Genomic DNA, 20,395 nt, shown 5'->3' with positions numbered 1-20,395 from the left:
CACATCACCCTCATGCACTCCCTCACTGAACCTGGAGGCAATGCCACCTTTGTGCTGGTCTGGTGGTTGCTCCTGCTGGCCACCTGCTGCTCCTCCTACCAGCTAACTGCTGGTCATGCCTGCCAGCCACCTACAACTCCTCCTACTGGCCATCTGCCAGTCGCACCTGCTATCCATCCACTGGTCCTCCTACCAGCCAGCCATGCCTGCTGGCTGTCCACCATCTGCCCACTGCTATCTTGATTCCAGCTCTCAGTGATTTCTGCTTATAGTGCTCTTCACCTCTAGGTTTAGCCACAGCACCTCAGTGTCCACTGAGATGGATTCTCACAAAATAACTAGAGACTCATCTTTAGGTCTACCTGTAAACAGTCAGGGCAAACTAATCAAACCAGTCTTACAGCTATAGAGCCAAAAGGCTTACTAGGCAGCTGGCTCAACCACTATACCTCACCTTTTTCACCATTCACAATGCTTTGGTGGGGGGGGGGGGGGAGCTCTCTGCAATCCATATCTTACACAGTAGTGATGACTGCCCTCTACCCCCACAGAACTTCAAGCATTGTTGAGATTCCACAATTCTTACACTGGGTGACAGCATAAATTGTGACTTTACAACAACTTGTTGTTTACAATAGACAAAACTTCAGTGCTTTGCCTGCTCCCATCAGGCTTTGTTTACAAGGTAATACATATGCACACCTTTGTATTTTCATGCAAATGATCTCTGGAAGAAACATTCACTAACTCCTTCAGCAGTATTGAGCTCCTGCGGGCACATTCCTTACATGTAGAATCACAGAATTCGAGGACTGGAAGGGACCTTGAGAGGCCATTGTGTCTGGCCCCTGCACTCATGGCAGGACCAAGTACTGTCTAAATCATCCCTGATAGATACTTATCTAACCTGTTCTTAAATATCTCCAGAGATGGAGAGTCCACAACCTCCCTAGGCAATTTATTCCAGTGTTTAACTGCCCTGACAGTTAAGAACTTTTTCCTAACGCCCAACCTAAACCTCCCTTGCTGCAGTTTAACCCATTGCTTCTTGTTCTATCCTCGGAGACCAAGAAGAACAAGTTTTTTCCCTCCTCCTTATTACACCCTTTTAGATACCTGGAAACCACTATCATGTCCCCCCTTAATCTTCTTTTTTCCAAGCTAAACAAGCCCATTTCTTTCAGCCTTTCTTCATAAGTCATGTTCTCTAGACCTTTGATCATTCTTGTTGCTCTTTTCTGGACCCCCTCCAATTTCTCCACATCTTTCTTGAAATGCGGCACCCAGAACTGGACACAATACTCCAACTGGGGCCTAACCAGTGAAGAATAGAGTGGAAGAATGACTTCTTGGCCGTGTCTACCCTAGCCCCAAACTTCGAAATAGCCATGCAAATGGCCATTTCAAAGTTTACTAATGAAGCGCTGAAATGCATATTCAGAGCTTCATTAGCATGCGGGCGGCCGTGGCACTTCGAAATTGACGCGCCTCGCCGCCGCGCACCTCGTCCCGACGGGGCTCCTTTTCGAAAGGACCCCCACCTACTTCGAAGTCCCCTTATTCTCATCAGCTCATGGGAATAAGGGGACTTTGAAGTAGGTGGGGTCCTTTCGAAAAGGAGCCCTGTTGGGACGAGCCACGTGGCGGCGAGGCGTGTCAATTGTGAAGTGCCGCGGCCGCCCGCATGCTAATGAAGCGCTGCATATGGATTTCAGTGCTTCATTAGTAAACTTCGAAATGGCCATTTGCATGGCCATTTCAAAGTTTGGGGCTAGTGTAGACGTAGCCCTTGTGTCTTGTTCACAACACACCTGTTAATGTATCACGTTTGCTTTTTTTTTTTTACAACAGCATCACACTGTTGACTCATATTTAGCTTGTGGGCCACTATAACCCCTAGTTCCCTTTCTGCCATACTCCTTCCTAGACAGTTGCTTCCCATTCTGTATGTGTGAAACGGATTGTTCCTTCCTAAGTGGAGCATTTTGCATTTGTCTTTATTAAACTTCATCCTGTTTACTTCAGACCATTTCACCAATTTGTCCAGATCATTTTGAATTTTGACTCTCTCCTCCAAAGCACTTGCAACCCCTCCTAGTTTGGTATCATCTGCAAACTTAATATGCGTACTGTCTATGCCAATATCTAAATTGTTGAGGAAAATATTGAACAGAACCGGTCCCAATACAGACCCCTGTGGAACCCCACTTGTTATACTTTTCCAGTAGGATTGAGAACCATTAAAACTACTCTCTGAGTACGGTTACCCAGCCAGTTTTGCACCCACCTTATAGTAGCCCCATCTAAGCTGTATTTGCCTAGTTTATTGATAAGAATATCATATGAGACCGTATCAAAAGCCTTACTAAAAATCTAGGTATACCACATCCACCGCTTCTCCCTTCTCCACAAGGCTCGTTATCCTATCAAAGAAAGCTATCAGATTGGTTTGACATGATTTGTTCTTTGCAAATCCATGCTGGCTGTTCCCTATGAGACTACCACCTTCCAAGTGTTTGCAGATGAGTTTGTTAGTTACTTGTTCCATTAGCTTTCCTGGCACAGAAGTTACACTGACCAGTCTGTAGTTTCCTGCGTTGTTCTTATTCCCCTTTTTATAGAGGGGCACTATATTTGCCTTTTTCCAGTCTTCTGGAATCTCTCCTTTCCCCCATGATTTTCCAAAGATGATAGCTAATGGCTCAGATACCTCCTCCATCAGCTCCTGGAGTATTCTAGGCTACATTTCATCAGGCCCTGGTGACTTGCAGACATCTAATTTTCCTAAGTGATTTTTAACTTCATCTTTTTTTTATTTTATCTTCTAACCTACTCCTTTCACACTAGCATTCACTATGTTGGGCATTGCTTCCTTAGACTTCTCAGTGAATACCGAAAGAAAGAAGTCATTAAGCATCTTTGCCATTTCCAAGTTTCCTGTTACTGTTTCTCTCTCCTCACTGAGCAATGGGCCTACCCTATCCTTGGTCTTCCTCTTGCTTTTGATGTATTTATAAAAAGCCTTCTTGTTTCCCTTTATGCCTGTAGCTAATCTGAGCTCATTTTGTGTCTCTGCCTTTCTAATCTTGCCCTTGTATTCCTGTGTTGTTTGCCTATATTGATCCTTTGTAATTTGTCCTAGTTTCCATTTCTTATACTATTCCTTTTTATTTTGAGATCATGCAAGATCTCCTGGTTAAGCTAAGGCGGTCTTTTGCAATATTTTCTATCTTTCCTACGCAGAGGAATAGCTTGCTTTTGTGCCCTTAATAATGTCCCTTTGAAAAACTACCAACTCTCCTCCGTTGTTTTTCCCCTCAGCCTTGCTGCCCATGGGACCCTACCTGCCAGCTTTCTGAGTTTACCAAAAATCCACCTTCCTGAAAACCATTGTCTCTATTTTGCTGTTCTCCCTTCTACCCTTCCTTAAAATTGTGAACTCTATGATGTCATTATCACTTTCACCCAAGCTGCCTTCCACTTTCAGATTTTCAATCAGTTCCTCCCTATTTGTTAAAATCAAATCTAGGACAGCTTCCCCCATGGCAGGTTTTTCAACCTTCTGAAATTAACAGTTGTCTCCAGTGCTGTCCAAGAACTTATTGGATAGTTTGTGTATTGCTGTGTTAGTTTCCCAACATATATCTGGATAGTTGAAGTCCCCCAACACCACCAAATCCTGGGCCCTGGATGATTTTGTTAGTCATTTAAAAAAAGCCTCATCCACCTCTTCCATGTGGGTAGGTGGCATGTAGTAGACTCCTAGCAGGACATCACATTTGTTTTTTGCCCCTTTTAGCTTAATCCACAGGCTCTCAACATATCCATTTCCTATGTCCATCTCCACCTCAGTCCAAGTGTGTACATTTTTAATATATAAGGCAACACCTCCTCCCTTTTTCCATCTATCCTTCCTCAGCAAGCTGTACCCTTCCATACCAACATTCCAATCATCTGTATTACCCCACCAAGTTTCTGTGATGCCAACAATGTCATAGTTGTATTTATTTATTAGCACTTCCAATTCTGCCTGCTTATCACCCATACTTCTTGCATTTGTATATAGGCATCTAGGATATTGATTTGATCTTGCCTCCCAGTCTTGCCCTGATCCTCCTTTTTCTCTGCCATTATAAACCATGCTAACCCATTTCTGGCCCCTCTCCCAGATCTCCATCTCCTGTACGTACCCGTGGGTTTTGCTTCTCTGTTCCCATCGAACCTAGTACTGAGGCCCCATCAAACTTGATTGAGGCCACCAATTATTACAGAAAACATCCAGTTTCTGGAACAAATACTGTAGGGACATAAACATGGCTACGAAGAATATCCTACTGAAGACCCACCCTAGGACCAGGCCAAGCTGTTACAGAATTCTTTATGCTTTGGGTGTTTTTGTAAAAAGACTGCAAGTGGGAGCAGTAATTTTTATGTGAAATTTCTATAGGAGGTGGAAGCCACAGAGAGGACTAAGGTCAATCATGGAATAATATGGTTAGCCAATGATCATAATGCAAATGGGCAAACAGAAAAGAGAAGGAAGAAGAAAATCCATCCCTTACCCGCACAGCTCACAGATGCTCGAGAGTCAGGGAACAGACAGCAAAATTTGTGTGGGGGGCTGAAAGGGGTTTTCATTGTTCTTATCCATTTGGGGCAGATTGTATGCACCAGGAACACCCAGTAAAAATCTGCAGACCCTGCTAGTAGGTTGGATGGCTGGAGCAGTGGGCAGACAAGACTAAAGGGTCTGGTCCATACAGCACTGAAAAGTCAGACAGAGTTTCATCTTCTGCCTCCTTGAACATGGGTTTTAAAAAAATGTCGATTCTCAAAAGCGAGGATCAGAACAACTGAAAGATGGCAGTTCCCAAAAGCAAGGCTCCAGGCAGGAAAAAGGCTGATTCATGGGAGCAAGGGTATAAACAGCTGATCCATTACAATGGGAATCCAGAACACAGAAAACCACAATGCATCATGTAGGTTCTGGAACAAACAACACAGGGTCATTAAAGGAGGGTCTTGAATACAAAATGATGAATCACTTGGAACTGCCTTTGATTCACTTGGATATCCTGAAGCCCACAGTAACATCAATTCTGCACCAGCTCTTCCCTGCTGGGTATTTTGTCTCCTGTTTTGGCTTTTGCAGTCTCTGAGCCTTGCTGCTGCCACCCAACAAAGGCATTTGCAACATAGATCTGGCACAAATGAGCACTCCAAGAACAGTTCAAAATACTTAGACTGCCTGGAAGTGCAGCTCTGAGTGGTGCCAGGACTGACTCAGCACTTCATCTGGCCAAGGGAAATGAGCTGTGTTCCACACAATTTACTGTGTCTGTTGCTTTTGGATGACCCAGTGTGACCACTTTTTGCCCCAGAAGTCTGAGCTAAAGTCTCCCATCCAATTTATACCGGATGTTTGGAGGAGACGATACATAGCAATGTCTTTGTGCACAGGCTGTGAGGTTCTCCCTGAAGGGGTTGTGGGGTTAATCCAGTTCCTGCTGATGTCCATTATCACTGTTATTTGTATTATTGTAGAACTTAGGAACCTCAGCCATGGACGTGGCCCCCACCATGCTAGGAGCTATACAAACGCAGAAAACAGTCTTTCCATTTGCTTGAGAGAGAGCTAGTTCAGGCTCTATGGTACTATATACTAAAGGGGGAAATTCAGTGTTGTTAATTACTTTCAAGGGGATGTATCTCCCTAAATCCTTTAGGTGCTTTTAGAAGTCCTAGCCTAAAACTCAACCTGTTAGGGAGGCTGAGTTCTGGATAAGGTGTATATTTTGTACAGAGCCCGAGACGGCCGCTGCAGTGACAAGTGATGCCCACATGAGGTGGGATGGCACTTTCCTGTCTGCGAGGGCTCATCCAGGAGGATGAAATGGTTTCATATCCTTTGCCTCTTTAAAAATTCTGTGAATGCCTGACCTTACAGCAAAGCCTGCTGTCACTGCAGTGAAGCATGGACAGAGCATTTCCATGATTTCCCCTGCCTTGCAAGGGGATTAGAACAAGAAGGAAGAAGTAGCTTTTAGATAATGCCCAGGACAGATGAGGAGTCAATGCCAGATTCTGCCGCAGACTGGCTGTATGACTTGATGACCTTTCCCCTCTATGGCTCTCAGAGTCAGAGCAAGTCTGGAAGTTATTTTTGTTCCCATGAAAATTAACTTTTGGTTTAATTAAAAATTTTCACTGACAAACCTAAAACCTGACAAATGGAAATTTCACTTTCAGGAACTGGAAAAAAAGAGGTTGAAATCCAGTATTTCCATTTGGTCATAAAAGTCCTTTCAGCCAGCGATGCCCTGGTTTCCCTGTGGGAAACAGGCCTGCAACCACCCCTCCCTGGGGACTCTGGAGGCTTCATTCAGGTCCCATAGAGTTGAACAGCATGGAAATGATAACACCCAAATAAATAATTCAGCCATAAAAACTCCCTCCGTGAGCTCACTTTGTAAATGAGGGCACAGACAAGAATAACATTTCCTGTTTATCAGTGATACAAGAATCACAGCAGGCCTTTTGTTCTAAAGCTGTGTTTTGTACATTGATACTTTTTCAAAGGCAGAAGGGCCCATTATTGGTCATTTAGTTTGGTCATCTGCAGTGGACAGGTCAGAGTCAGGAAGGACATTTTTCAGTCAGCCCCACATTTAAAACAGCCAGATTCACTTGCTTTGATTTAAAAAACAAAACCAGGTTCTGTCCCCAAACCTGAACACACCAAACGTTACTTTATTCATTATTGATCATTTTAATAAATTAAATGTCCCCTACATCCTGTATGGGGAGGGGGTCAAAGTGATTCCTTTGGAACTGTATTTCTAAGGATATTTTTGGTTTGTTTTCAGTTAACAGAATTTTTTCATGAAAAGTGTCTGCTTTTGAAAGAACATTTCCATTTTATGGGTGAAATCCAAAATATTCAGCTTTGGCCAGCCTGCTGCAGTGCCTCATGTGAATTGTAGTCCAGACACTGCACGTTCCTAGTCTCACATGTGATTCTGGATCCCCAGCTATACTACGTTTCTCATGAGACATCATGACCTGGAAGTCTCAGGTGCAACTGTACCCCTCCTCTGAGGGCAGGCAGTGGTACATCATGAAAAGCGTAGTCTGACTAGGCAGACATACTCAGGCTCACATGAGGTACCATAGCCACATTCCCAAATAGATGTAAGTCTCTTCTTTTGTCAGAAATTTAAAAGTTTTCCTGGGAGAAAAAAATAATAGCCCATTTTCCAACCAGCTCTGGATAGCACATACTTTTCCAAAGGTACCTTTGGTAATAACAATAATCAGTTCATATGTAAGGTCTTTTATCCAACCTCACATCTCAAAGCAGGGGGTAAGTACATGCATTATACACATGGCAGAGTTAGGGCTAGAGAGGGGAAAGGACTTGCACAAGATCACTCAGCAAGTCAGTAGCAGAGCTAGAACTAGAGCCCGTGGTCCTTCAGACCATGCCAGGGACATACGTGCTGAGCGAGGTGCCTCCTTTATTACAAATCTGCCCAAATGCGTAGTCTCAAAATAAAGCTTTTAGGTTTCAAATGACACTTCTTAAACTGGTGTAAGTTCAGTGTCTGTGAAACAGATGAGTCAAAAGCAGTGCCAGGCCTCGGCTAGAGGCAGTGGAATGGGCCAACAGCCCTGCCACTGCACTTCCCTTGCCACTTGCAACAGCAACTGTTTCTCTGCTCACTGGATGTATATCGAGCAGAATTTGCCAGAAGCCTTAAATCACATCAGACCTGGGTATGTTTGCAGCTGGGGGCAAGGGCCAGGTGGAGAGACCAAACTCATTGCTGCACTTATTTACAGTGCAAGTCTGCAGTCCTCAGACAGGCAAAGCTCTCCCTGACAGTCCTGACCTCGTGGAAAGGCTCTGCAACCATCAAATCCCTCGTTTATATCTATAATTTTGATCTTGCATATAGAGCTTGCCATGTATGACATGAATGAAAGGTGGTGATCTGATGAAGGTCACTGTACTGTCTAAAGATGTATGTCATTAGTGCATATGAAGTTACGAGACTGCTGTATGGTCGTCACTAAAACAAGCTCTACGATGGGGATTCAGCCAGTTATCAGCACCCCAGAGACAACAGCAAAGGAAGTTACCGATGCCCCTGTGGGTGTCAAACAACTATTAACAGCCATCGCGCAGCAAGCGAGCTACAGTGCAATGATTCACCTGCATAAAGCCCCACCAGGGGAATTGCTCAACCCTGCCTGAGAACTCAGCAATGCCCCCCAGACATGCCTGGACTAGTGCTCTCCAAGCATGTGAGACTGAGGGGCAAAAAGCAAAACACAGGGGCCCCATGCTGCCTCTTTCTCCTGCTGCATCTATGCTGCAAGTGTTGCCACCAGAGATGGCAATGGGGTAGTGCGTGCCCAGTGCGCAAAGCTAATTCATCACACCGAGAGTAGAAGAAGAATCTTTATTTGGCATGCCAAGTAAGGCGCAGGGGGATCTCTCCTCAAAGCCTGTGCACCCAGTGTCTGGATGATAGCACATATATACAGCTGTTCAGTGAAAGTCACTCCCCACACAGGTAACACACTTCGCCTTCCCATTATACAATCTCCTCGTACTACGCAGGCGCGGGGGTCTCTGGGGGTCCTCTCCTGGTTGTTTTAGACAGGAGACCCAGGCCCCAAAATTCAAAGGTTACCCTCGGTTACATCTTGTTTGTTTCACAGCAATGAAGCGAAGCCGGATGTGGGTTGTACGTTCTGCATTCTTGTTCTACTTGCTTCTCCCTTTTCTCTGGTTACAATTCCCCCCTTTGAGAATACTCAAGATGTTCCATATTGAGTTTTCTCATACTCCTTGCTCAAAACCTGATTCATGGGTTGCATCTCTGACCTTCTTGTAGTTACACTGTTCAACAAGTGAATCCCTACTGGAAGACGAAGGAGGTTAACACCTCCTCTAAGGAAAGGGAGACCTATCTGAATGCAACAACAAGCTAGCAGAAAAACTACCACTATGACTACTAAAGAGGAAAACATACTCTTAATCCAACTCATCCATTCTCCCAGACCCCAACTCCACCAACGGTCATCTCCTGAATCTTGCTTAATATGGGTGGCTAGGTCTCGGAGCTTAGACAATTGATTCTCGATCGTTTGGCTCTTATCAGACTAGTTGAAACAACAAAGTCCCTCGAAATCTTTACAATCAAGATTATGGCGTAAGAGGAGATGATCAATGGCCATTCGGTTCTGTAATATTCCCTCTCGTACTTCAGCTAATTCCTCCGCTAGGTCTTCAATCAAGTAGAAGTAAGATTTATAGACTTGGCCAGGGCACAAGCTACCTTTGCTAGTTGCACAGAGTTATAGGTAGCTAAGCCTGGGACCCCGACCAATGAGGCTGCAAGCATTGCGGCCTCAGTTTTTGATAGGAGGCTAACAGAGTCACAAGAATCATTGATTGTTTCTAGGCTATGCCTAGCTCTACGGGAGGAGCCGAAGTGAACGCCTGGTATTATTCCTATTGTAAGCCTACCTATAGCACAAGGTCCGCCAATACTATGAGCGGGTACATAAGTATAAGCTGTAAGGCCGCATATCATAAACCATCCTTTTGGCAAGAACATTGGAGTCTTGGCATTACATAATATCAAAATTTCGAAAGGAAGTATCACTCTGTACGGCCTGTGTGTGTGTGGGGGGGGGGGCGGGGCGTATCCCGATAAAACAGGTAGTCATTATTGACCCTAAGGTATATCTGTTTCCCATACAAAAATGGGTACTATTAGTTGCAGCAGTGGCTAAAAGGGCCCACCAATTGCTCTCTATCAGGTGGAGAGAGAGAGGTGCTGCCCATGTTTCAGTACTGATGATCCCGGATATCCAAATGCATAGTAATGGATAATACCACATAGTTAATTACATCAAAACACTACTTTCATCTAAACAACAATTTCAGTCCCAAGTCCTCTCCTTCCTCTGGTGTGACGCGGCTCACAGTCCACTCAGTCCTCAGGCACATTAACCTTCTTTAAACGCGTGAAATGGACCCAAGGCTTAATCCCTTGTAATTTGGCAGCAGTCTTAGTGATCAACAAGACAAGATGGGGTCCCTTCCACTTCTCTTGGAGAGGTTCTTCCTTCCATGTGCGGACCAGCACGCTGTCTCCTGGCTGGATGTCGTGAAGCAGCTGGTCCAATGGGATGGGCTGATGATCGTGAGCAAACCTGTGCACTGAAGACAAAACAAATGACAACAGCAGCACATATTCTTTGAGATACCGTTCACCTATTCCCCATTCTATACCCGTACCAGGAATCACATTCATTGGCCATGGTCTCCCCCCCACAATTTCAAATGGGCTGAGCCCCAGTTTCCCTTTAGGTAATATTTGGGTTCTTAAAAGAGCGAGGGAGTTAAGGCCTCGGGCCATTTGAGTTTAGTCTCTTGACACAATTTAGACAAATGTCTCTTCAAGGTCTGATTCCCTCTCTCAACTACCCCGTTGGCTTGTGGTCTATATGGGGTATGATATTTCCATGGGAGTTTAAGTCCTTCTGCCACGTTCTCCACGCATCGAGCGGCGAAGTGAGTTCCCCGATCTGATTCAATCCATTCTGGTACTCCGAACCGGGGAACAATTTCCTTTAGGATTTTTGTGATGACTGTTTTGGCTGTGCAATTTCTGCATGGGAATGCTTCAATCCATCCTGTGAAGCGGTCCACAAGTACCAAAAGATACCGAAATCCCGCGGTAAGTGGTAGTTCAGTAAAGTCAATTTGCCACACAAGTCCTGGTCCCGGGGCAGACGGCAGCAGGGATGGTACTACGGGCTTCCCTGCTTGGGGGTTGTTTTTCTGACATATCATACAGTCTCTAACCGCCTGTCTAACCTCGTTCCTTATCCCATTTCCTATGAAATATTTCCTACGAAATATTTTGCCCCTGTGTTAGGGCCTCCTGACCCGCATGTGTCCCTTGATGGAAATGCAGGACCACTTCTCGCACCAAGGATTCAGGAAGGAGTACTTGTCCTTCTCTACTAACATACCACCCTTCTTTTAAATTCAGGTGTAATTATTCGGCCAATTGCTTTTCCGAGCTAGAACAAGGTGGCTTCTCTAGTGGAATCGGAATGGAGAGAACCAAGGGCAAAAGGTTAACCCTTTCTGTGCTTGCCACTCGCTTAGCTTCACGATCTGCTCGGGCATTACCCCGTGCTACCTCTCCGTCTTCTTTTTTGGTGTGCCCTACAGTGCACAATAGCTACCTCCTTTGGTTCCTGTATGGCCTGTAGGAAAGCCTGAATTTGTTTTCCATTTTTCACAGGTTCTCCTTGAGCTGTTAACATTCCCCTTTCCCTCTAGATGCCTGCATGAGCGTGAGCTACTCCAAATACATACTTAGAATCTGTCCAGATTGTGACACGCAAGCCCTTTGCCCTTTCCAAGGCTCGAGTGAGGGCTATGAGCTCAGCCAATTGAGCCGAAGTACCCGTCGGTAATGGCTGAGCCTCAATTACTTTATGTTGGCTAACCACTGCATATCCAGCTCGTCTCTGACCATCTATTATTTGGGAACTACCATCTGTGAACCACTCTAAGTCGGCATTGGGAAGTGGCTGATCCTTTAGATCAGGGCAGCTCAAATATTGAGCATCAACAATCTCTAAACAATTGTGCTCAATTTCTTCTGCTCCAGTCTCTGGTAAAAGGGTAGCGGGATTCAAAATAGGACTAGTTACCAAATTGATTTTTGTATTTTCCAATAACTGAGTTTGATATTTAGTGAGCCATGACTGGGTGAGCCACAGCCCCCCCTTTGCCTCCAGGAGGGCCTGAACTGAATGAGGGGTATTAACTTCAATGTCCCCTCCCAGAGTAAGTTTTCCTGCTTCCTCCAATATGATGGCGGTAGCGCTACTGCTTGAAGACATGCCGGCCATCCTTTTGCCACAGTAGCTAGTTGTTTGGAAAAATATGCTACTGGTCGTTTCCAATTTCCCACCTTTTGAGTTAGTATTCCTAAGGCCACCCCTTTTCTTTCATGTCAGGGGGTACAGGCCAGCCGAAGGGGCTGACTTCCCAGCCCCTGTATTGTAAGGTGGGGGCTTGGATGGTGGGGCCGAAGGGGTTTCCGGGTCCGGGCTTACAGAGAAGTTAATATTAGTTTTAGGAGTATCCCTCCTACTGTCCATCTTACACTCACCCTATAGATCTAACCTATTTCTAAGATATTCAAAGCATTGTCCATACATACGTTCCTCCCATTTACTGGTACGTTGTAAAAACAAAAACAATTGCAATATAGTGTTATAGTTCAGGGATCCCTCCGGTGGCCACCACTCTTGTCCCTCTAAGGTATATTGTGGCCACTCTACCGTGCACAGCTTTTTCATTTTAGACTTATTCTTGGGTCCCTACCTATGATCTTCCAATGCTTCAGTACACAACCCAAAAGGGGTGTCATCTTTAAGGGTACCCTGTCCTTGACCTATTCTCTATCGTGCCCCAGATCACAATATCTATCCAGCGTCCCGGAAGTTCCTTCCGTCCACAAAAGGAACTGGGTCTTACCTGGTTAGAGGACCGGTTCTACACCATCGCCCCTTATGTCCCTTTTTCTTCTTCTACGTTTTAGCATTGCACCTTTGTGCCGTCTCTCGTCGGAGGGCCATGGACTCTGGATACTGAGTTCCCTGGTAAGCTGACCGGTGCGCGCTGGAAATCAGATACCGTCCTCTGCTGCCTCCTTCAAAGAGTTGATCCGGGCAAGGCTTTAATTTAGGATCGCCCACCCAGGGACGCCAAAAACTGTTGCCACCAGACATGGCAATGGGGTAGTTCGTGCCCAGTGCGCAAAGCTAATTCATCACACCGAGAGTAGAAGAAGAATCTTTGTTTGGCATGCCAAGTAAGGCGCAGGGGGATCTCTCCTCAAAGCCTGCGCACCCAGTGTCTGGGTGATCGCACATATATACAGCTGTTCAGTGAAAGTCACTCCCCACACAGGAAATACACTCTGCCTTCCCATTATACAATCTCCTCATACTACACAGGTGCGGGGGTCTCTGGGGGTCCTCTGGTGGTCATTTTAGACAGGAGACCCAGGCCCCGAAATTCAAAGGTTACCCTCGGTTGCATTCTTGTTTGTTTCACAGCAATGAAGCGAAGCTAGATGTGGGTTGTACGTTCCGCATTCTTGTTCTACTTGCTTCTCCCTTTTCTCCAGTTACACAAGCAACAAAGCCACTGAGAAGACCCCTGAAGATTCCAACAGAGGAGGCTGAGCCAGGTTTAAGAGAGAAAGCCTTATACTGTGAAGTGCAAAATCTAGGGGGTGGGAGGTGGCTGGAATTTGATGTAATTGTTGCCCTGTCTGATAGGGTTTAGAATTTAGATTGCTTGGTTATATTTTATTTAGTGACCTCTTTGACCTTTTGCCTCTCATTTGTTGTCAAACTTGTTTAACTGTTTATCTTTACCAGTGAGGTTGTTTGAAGTGTTTGGTCAGAGTGGCTGCTAGGGTTTGCAAAGGGCGAGTGTACCTTTTCTTGATGAAGGGGTGAACCAATTCATAAATTTGCAGTGCTCAGGCTGAGCTGCGTCGGGTGTTATACTCCTGAGGCACAAGGCTGGGAACTAAGGAGGATGGGGATGAGGCCTGTGGGACTCATGAGTGGTTCTGGGAGCGCTAAAAATCTGGGTGGGTCTATGGCTCCATCTACTGTTGGACTAAGTGATAACAGCACCTGGAGAGATTTTGCTGCTGGCCACCAGCTAAATATTGAGAGACAGCTTGGGCAGCAAGTTAAGGGGGCACAATAGTGTCACAGTCCCAGGCTGTAACCCAGCAGTCCCACCACACTCCTGCTAACACGAGTCTTGGTTGCAGAAAGGACTGTAGCAGACTCCTAGGCATATCTATATTGCAATTTAACACCTGCACCTGGCCTGTATCAGCCTACTATGGTTTATGGGGCTTGAGGTACAGGGCTGTTTAATTATAGCAAAGACCCACAGCCTGTGCAAAACAGCCTACACCTCAATTAAACAGACCGTGAGCTCAAGTTACCTAATACAGCCCAGCTACAGGGTTTTAACGGCAGCAAAGACATACACCTAATAAACAGGGGAAGGTCATATCGCATCTCAGGCTAAACTCCCCTCTCGCTCCCTGACTAGGACAGGGCCCTTGGGACTGCATGGTGGGTGGGAATATCTGGTGGGGGTGATGCTCTGTCTGAAGCCACTTGGGACTCTGGGGCAGCACCGTCTCCCTCTTGAGCATGCTGTGACCAGGGCAAGAATATGACACAGCTCTGAATTTTCCAGGTCTTGGGTCTGACTTTAGAGCATTCAGCCTCCCCTTCAGCTGGAGTGCAGAGCCCTCTAACTCCACAGATGGCACTACCTAGCTAGAGTGGAGAACAGAAGTTTAACTGGGACACAGGGTGGAACAGATCTTGTTCACACAGGAAACACAGTAAAGTCCATCTTGGGAGAGAAAAGAGTCCAGAGCCATCCCACTGCACCCCCAGCCAGCAGAGAATGACCCACTTCCAGCTGTCTAGCCCCAGCCACATCTGTTGTTGCCCCCCTTCCAGATGTTGTCTCTCTTCCCAGCTGAGAATCAGCTGATTGTGTCCCCCACCCCCTCATGGGCCTCAGGTTACAAAGTGGGTAGCCATAGTGCACACACGGGCAGCTGGAGCAGTCCCCACAAAACCCTATTTCCACCTAAGCAAGCCAACTCTCTGTTTAATTTATCATTATAGGTATATGTGCTGGGACCTTGTCCCACAGGGCATAAAAGAAAGGTTACTCACCGTAGTAACGGTGGTTCTTCGAGATGTGTCCCCGTGGGTGCTCCACATTAGGTGTCGGGCTCGCCCGGCGCCGCAGATCGGATCTTCCAAGCAGTTTCTGCCGGACCGCGCATGCGCCGGTGCGCGCCACTCCCCCGCGCGCTCCCGGCCACATGCGCGATCCGGTCCCCGCCAGTTCCTTGACCAACCGCCTCGGATGCTCCTGCAAAACATTAAACAGAGATCTGGAGCGGGGAGGATGGGCGGGTAGTGGAGCACCCACGGGGACACATCTCGAAGAACCACCGTTACTACGGTGAGTAACCTTTCTTTCTTCTTCGAGTGTCCCCGTGGGTGCTCCACATTAGGTGACTACCCAGCAGTAACCCAAGATAGGAGGTGGGTAATCAGATTATGTGCAGCTTGTCCCCGAGAGGACCACTGTCGAGAGACGGGTATCCTCTTGGAATACCCTGTGAAGGGCGTAATGTTTGGCGAAGGTGTCACAGGATGACCAGGTCGCCACTCTGCAAATGTCTTTTAGCGCAACGCCCTTGAAAAGGGCTGTTGATGCTGCCACCGCCCTAGTGGAATGAGCCCTGGGCATGGCCAGGAAAGGAGTCTGTTTGAGTTTGTAGCACATTTTTATGCAAGATACGATGTGCTTCGAGATTCTCTGCGAAGAGAGACATTCTCCTTTTGATTTGGGAGCGATAGAGACTAGGAGTCTATCCGTTCTCTGGAAGGACTTGGTCCTGTCTGTATAGAAAGCTAGCGCCTCCTCACGTCCAGGAGGTGTAGGCGCGCCTCTTTGTTAGAGTTATGAGGCTTTGGATAAAACGAGGGTAAACAATAGGTTCGTTAGTATGAAACTCAGAAAGAAACTTTAGGAACAAAGGCTGGATGCAGCCATATGGGTACCGCCTCCTTGGAAAAAACAGCGCAGGGTGGCGTTGCCATAACTGCCGCAAGCTCGCTCACTCTGCGAGCTGACGTGATTGCCAGAAGAAAGATCGTCTTTATCATAAGGAGGCAGAGGGAAACCGTGGCCAAAGGCTCGAACGGTGGTCCCCTTTTCGCATTAGGCAGCAGGTCCAAGTTCCACGAAAGTGGAAGCGGTTTCCAAGGGGGGTATAGGTTTACCAGCCCTTTAAGGAACCTGGTAACCATGGGATGGGCGAACACCGTGTGCCCTGTCTCTCTGTGTCTGAATGCCAAAAAGGCGGCAAGGTGGACCTTAAATGAGGATAGCGAGAGTCCTCCTCTCTTGAGGTCCAGTAAATACTCTAATATCACAGCCATAGGCACCGAAAAGGGGGGCTAGCTGTTTGGTAGAACACCATGCCGTAAAGCGAGTCCATTTCTGCTTGTAGGTCTTCCTGGTGGAAGTCCTCCTGCTACTTTCTAGGACTTGCTGCACTTCCTCCGTACATGTGCTCTCTAGGGAGCTGAGCCATGGATTAACCACGTTTGTAGTCGCAGGCCTTGGGGGTGCGGATGCACTATGGACCCCTGGGCTTGCGTGAGCAGATCCGGCGCCACCGGAAGGGGCATCGGTGGCCGGTCCGACATGCGCAGGAGTAGGGGGAACCATTGCTGTCGATCCCACGTTGGGACTATCGGGATCATTCAGGCTACTTCCCTCCTGGCTTTCTGCAACACTTTGTGGATGAGCACTGTGGGAGGGAAAGCGTAAAGCAGGGGGCCCTTCCATGAGATCGCGAAGGCGTCCCTCAGGGACCCCCGTCCCAGTCCTGCCCTGGAGCAGAATCGTGGGCACTTCTTGTTGCGCTGAGTAGCAAACAGGTCTATCTGGGGAAAAACCCCATGCATGAAAAATTGGTTGCAGCAGATCGGGACGGATCTGCCACTCGTGCGTGAGTGCGAAACGCGAGCTCAGCTGGTCTGCCTTCACATTGTGAGCGCCTGGGAAGTACGAGGCTTTCAAGGTTATATTGTTGGCGATGCAGCAGTTTCACGACCGGACTGCTTCTGCACATAAGGCATGGGACTGAGCTCCTGCTTGCCGATTTATAGAAAACATGGTGGAGGTATTGTCTATACTGATCCCGACTACTTTGCCTTTTATATGGTCTGGAAAGTGTCTGCAGGCGTTGAACACAGCTCTGAGCTCCAGTATATTTGTGTGCAGTGACTGCTCCGTGGAGGACCACAGCCCTTGCGTCACCTCTTCGCCCATGTGCGCTCCCCACCCTATGAGGGAGGCATCTGTAGTAAGAAAAACCAATATGTGTGGTTGGTGGAAGGGTACCCCTGTTAGCAGGTTCTTGGGGTTTACCCACCATTGCAGGGATTTGCGCACCTCTGTTGTGGGCGACGCCACCCTGTGAACAGCGTGTGCTGCCGGGTTGTATACGCTCGCCAGCCAGTGCTGCATGCTGCGCATGTGTAACCTGGCGTTCTGTTCTACGAACGTCGCTGCTGCCATGTGGCCCAGCAGCTGTAAGCACGTCAGAACCAGCACCGTAGGGCTGAAGGTGAAGACTTGCACGAGGGAGCCGACGGCCCGAAAGTGAGTCTCTGGTAGATACGCCCTCGCTGTAATAGAATTTACGCGTGCCCCTACGAACTCTATGTCCTGCGTGGGGTCTATCTTTGATTTTGTCAGATTGATAACCAGGCCGAGCAAAGAGAACGTGCCTGCTGTGATGCATATTATGCGTAGTACCTCCTCCTTCGAGGCCCCTTTGAGTAGGCAGTCATCCGGATACTGGAATATAAATACCCCCTGTCTGTGCAGGTAGGCTGACACCACTGCCAAGGGCTTGGTGAAGACTCTGGGGGCCGAGGAGAGGCCAAACGGTAGGACCTTGTATTGAAAATGTTCTTTGCCTACCATGAAAAACCAGAGGAATCGTAGGTGAGCCGGATGAATAGTTATGTGAAAATACGTGTCTTATAAGTCGAGGGCTGCGAACCAATCTCCATCGTCTAGTGCCGTAAGGATGGAGGCGATTGTGATCATCCGAAAGCGTTGCTTGCGCAGGTACCGGTTGAGGCCTCGAAAAATCTAAGATGGACCTCCCGCCCCCTGTCTTTTTCCCAGTGAGGAAGTACCTCGAGTAGAACCCTCTCCCTTGCAGTTGCTCCGGCACTCTTTCCACTGCCCCTATGAGCATGAGATGGTCTACCTCCTGCTTGAGCCTCGCTACGTGGGAGGCCTCCTGGAGGTGGGGCCTGGGTGGAGGTCATGGCGGCGGGAGCGACTGGAAGGGGATGGCATACCCCGTGGCTATGATCTCCAGCACCCATTTGTCTGTGGTGATCCTTTGCCACTGGTTATAGAATGGTCGGAGGCGATGGTGGAATAACCGCTTCGGATGACCTTGCGATGGTAGTGATGGCAGAGCCCTGGATCTGTGTGTCAAACTTGTGGCCTTTGGCCCTGCCCCAAGGACGCACGGCTGTGTTGGGAACGACGCCTGGGAGTTCTGTACTGCTGGTGCTGTTGATGTCGCCCTTGCTCGTAACCCCTGTGGTACTGGGGATGCTGTTGCTGAGTCCGCAACATCCAGGGCGATCTGAACTCCCGTCCTCGAGGCCGCGTAGCCTTCTTGCATGATGGCCTTGAGCACTGGTTTCTTGCCCTCTGGAAGCGAGTCCATGAGGGAGGTTAACCTAATGTGGTTATCGAAATTATGGTTCGCTAGATGCGCTGCGTAATTTGCCATTCGCAACAGTAGAGTGGAGGAGGAGTAGACCTTTCTGCCCAACAGCTCTAGCTTTTTGGCATGTTTGTCTGTTCCCCCACATTGCAACGACTCCACCACCAAGGAATCTGGTTGTGGGTGGCTGAACAGGAACTCCGTGCCCTTTGTCGGCACGAAGTTGTTTTTTTTTTTTTTTCCCCCCCCGCTCTCTTGTGGACAGGCGGAATAGTCGCAGGAGTCTGCCATATCATAGTGGCAGACTCCAAGATTGCGTCATCAAGCGGTATTGCTATTTTGGAGGAGGCCGGAGGTCTCAGATTTTTGAGGAGCTTATGGTGTTTCTCTTGCACCTTAGCTGTCTGGATGCCTTGCGTGAAGGCCACCCTCGTAAAACAGCTCTTGGAACTGTTTGAGATCGTCCGGAGGATGGACATCCCCCGGGGCCGTAGCCTCATCCAGGGAGGAGAGCGAGGAACCGCTGGGGTACGTCTGTCTGGACCCTTCCGGTTCCTGCTGGTGATAGTACACCCTCTCACTAGAGGTTTGCGAGGGAAAATCTCAGGGTTCCATAACCAGTCCCCCCTGAGATGCTTGAGTCTCTGTCCCCGGTCGCAATTGCCCTCGGGGGTACGAGATCGTTTGTGGGGATCTTTCCCTAGTAGATAGCCGATGGTGTCTATGCCCCGCGTGGTAGGGGCGACCATGGCAGTATAGGCACTGTTCTTGGGAAGGTGACCTAGACCACTCCCTTGGTGCATACCCTCTGCGTCTGGGGGAGGGCTGGAGAGGGCGATTTTGCATAATAGTCCAGCGGTTCAAACCCCAGGAAGGGTGAAGGTGGTCCTAGCCAGGGTGAGGCTGGTTGCAAAAAATGGAGAAGGGGGCTCCGGGTAGGCTAGGGGGGACCCCTGCCTTCTGGTTGGAGTCTGCAACATAAGCGGAGGGCTGTGAGAAAGCAACTCCACAGCCCTGTGCGGAGAGGGGCTGCAATGCCTCCTCTTGTGTGCAGCCTTCCCCCTCCCTTGAGGAGGTAACTCCGCCCCCTGACGTACAGGGGATCCCGGCCCCGTCCGCACCGAGCTCGGCACGCTCGAGGGCGATGCCACAGGTACGGTCTCCTCCGGTGCCTGCAGGCTGCGTGCCTGCGCGCTCTGCACCGCTGGTTCCCCGTGGGTCGGTGCCGCTGCCTGTGGTGCCGCCGGTACCGGCGCTTGTTTAGCCGCCGCCCTGCCTGCGGTGCGGGGCGGCTGGCTGAATATCGGAGGCTGAGCCGCTTCCACGTGGCTCTCCGTGCCGCCGCCGATCAGCTGTTGCTGCGGCTGGGGGCTGCTCGCTCCTCCCGTCCCGCTCGCTATTGTTGCCGGCAGGGATCGGGCTGGGGAGACTTTCCTCCGTTTTTGCGCTGATGGGGTGAGGGAGGCAGCTTTCCCTTTTATGGGCCCCGGAGGGTCCCTCCTGCTGCGGCCGCTCCGGCACGTCTGGCTGGAGGGCCTTATGAAAAGCAGTTTTAAGCCGCCGCCCTGCCTGCGGTGCGGGGCGGCTGGCTGATTATCGGAGGCTGAGCCGCTTCCACGTGGCTCTCCGTGCCGCCGCCGATCAGCTGTTGCTGCGGCTGGGGGCTGCTCGCTCCTCCCGTCCCGCTCGCTGTTGCTGCCGGCAGGGATCGGGTTGGGGAGACTTTCCTCCGTTTTCGCGCTGATGGAGTGAGGGAGGCAGCTTTCCTTTTATGGGCCCCGGAGGGTCCCTCCTGCTGCGGCCGCTCCGGCACGTCTGGCTGGAGGGCCTTATCAAAAGCAGCATTTTAAGCCGCATCTCCCTGTCTCTCCTTAATTGCCTCTGGGCAGGACTCACATTTTTTGTAAATCCTGAAGAGGACATTGTTGGTGAGTCTTTCAGTTGTTAAGCGGGTACTT

This window comes from Carettochelys insculpta, chromosome 27 (assembly GCF_033958435.1).
Source record: "Carettochelys insculpta isolate YL-2023 chromosome 27, ASM3395843v1, whole genome shotgun sequence".
Lineage (NCBI taxonomy): Eukaryota > Metazoa > Chordata > Testudines > Carettochelyidae > Carettochelys > Carettochelys insculpta.
The sequence above is the reverse complement of the archived record's forward strand: the minus strand, read 5'-3'. Positions refer to the sequence as shown.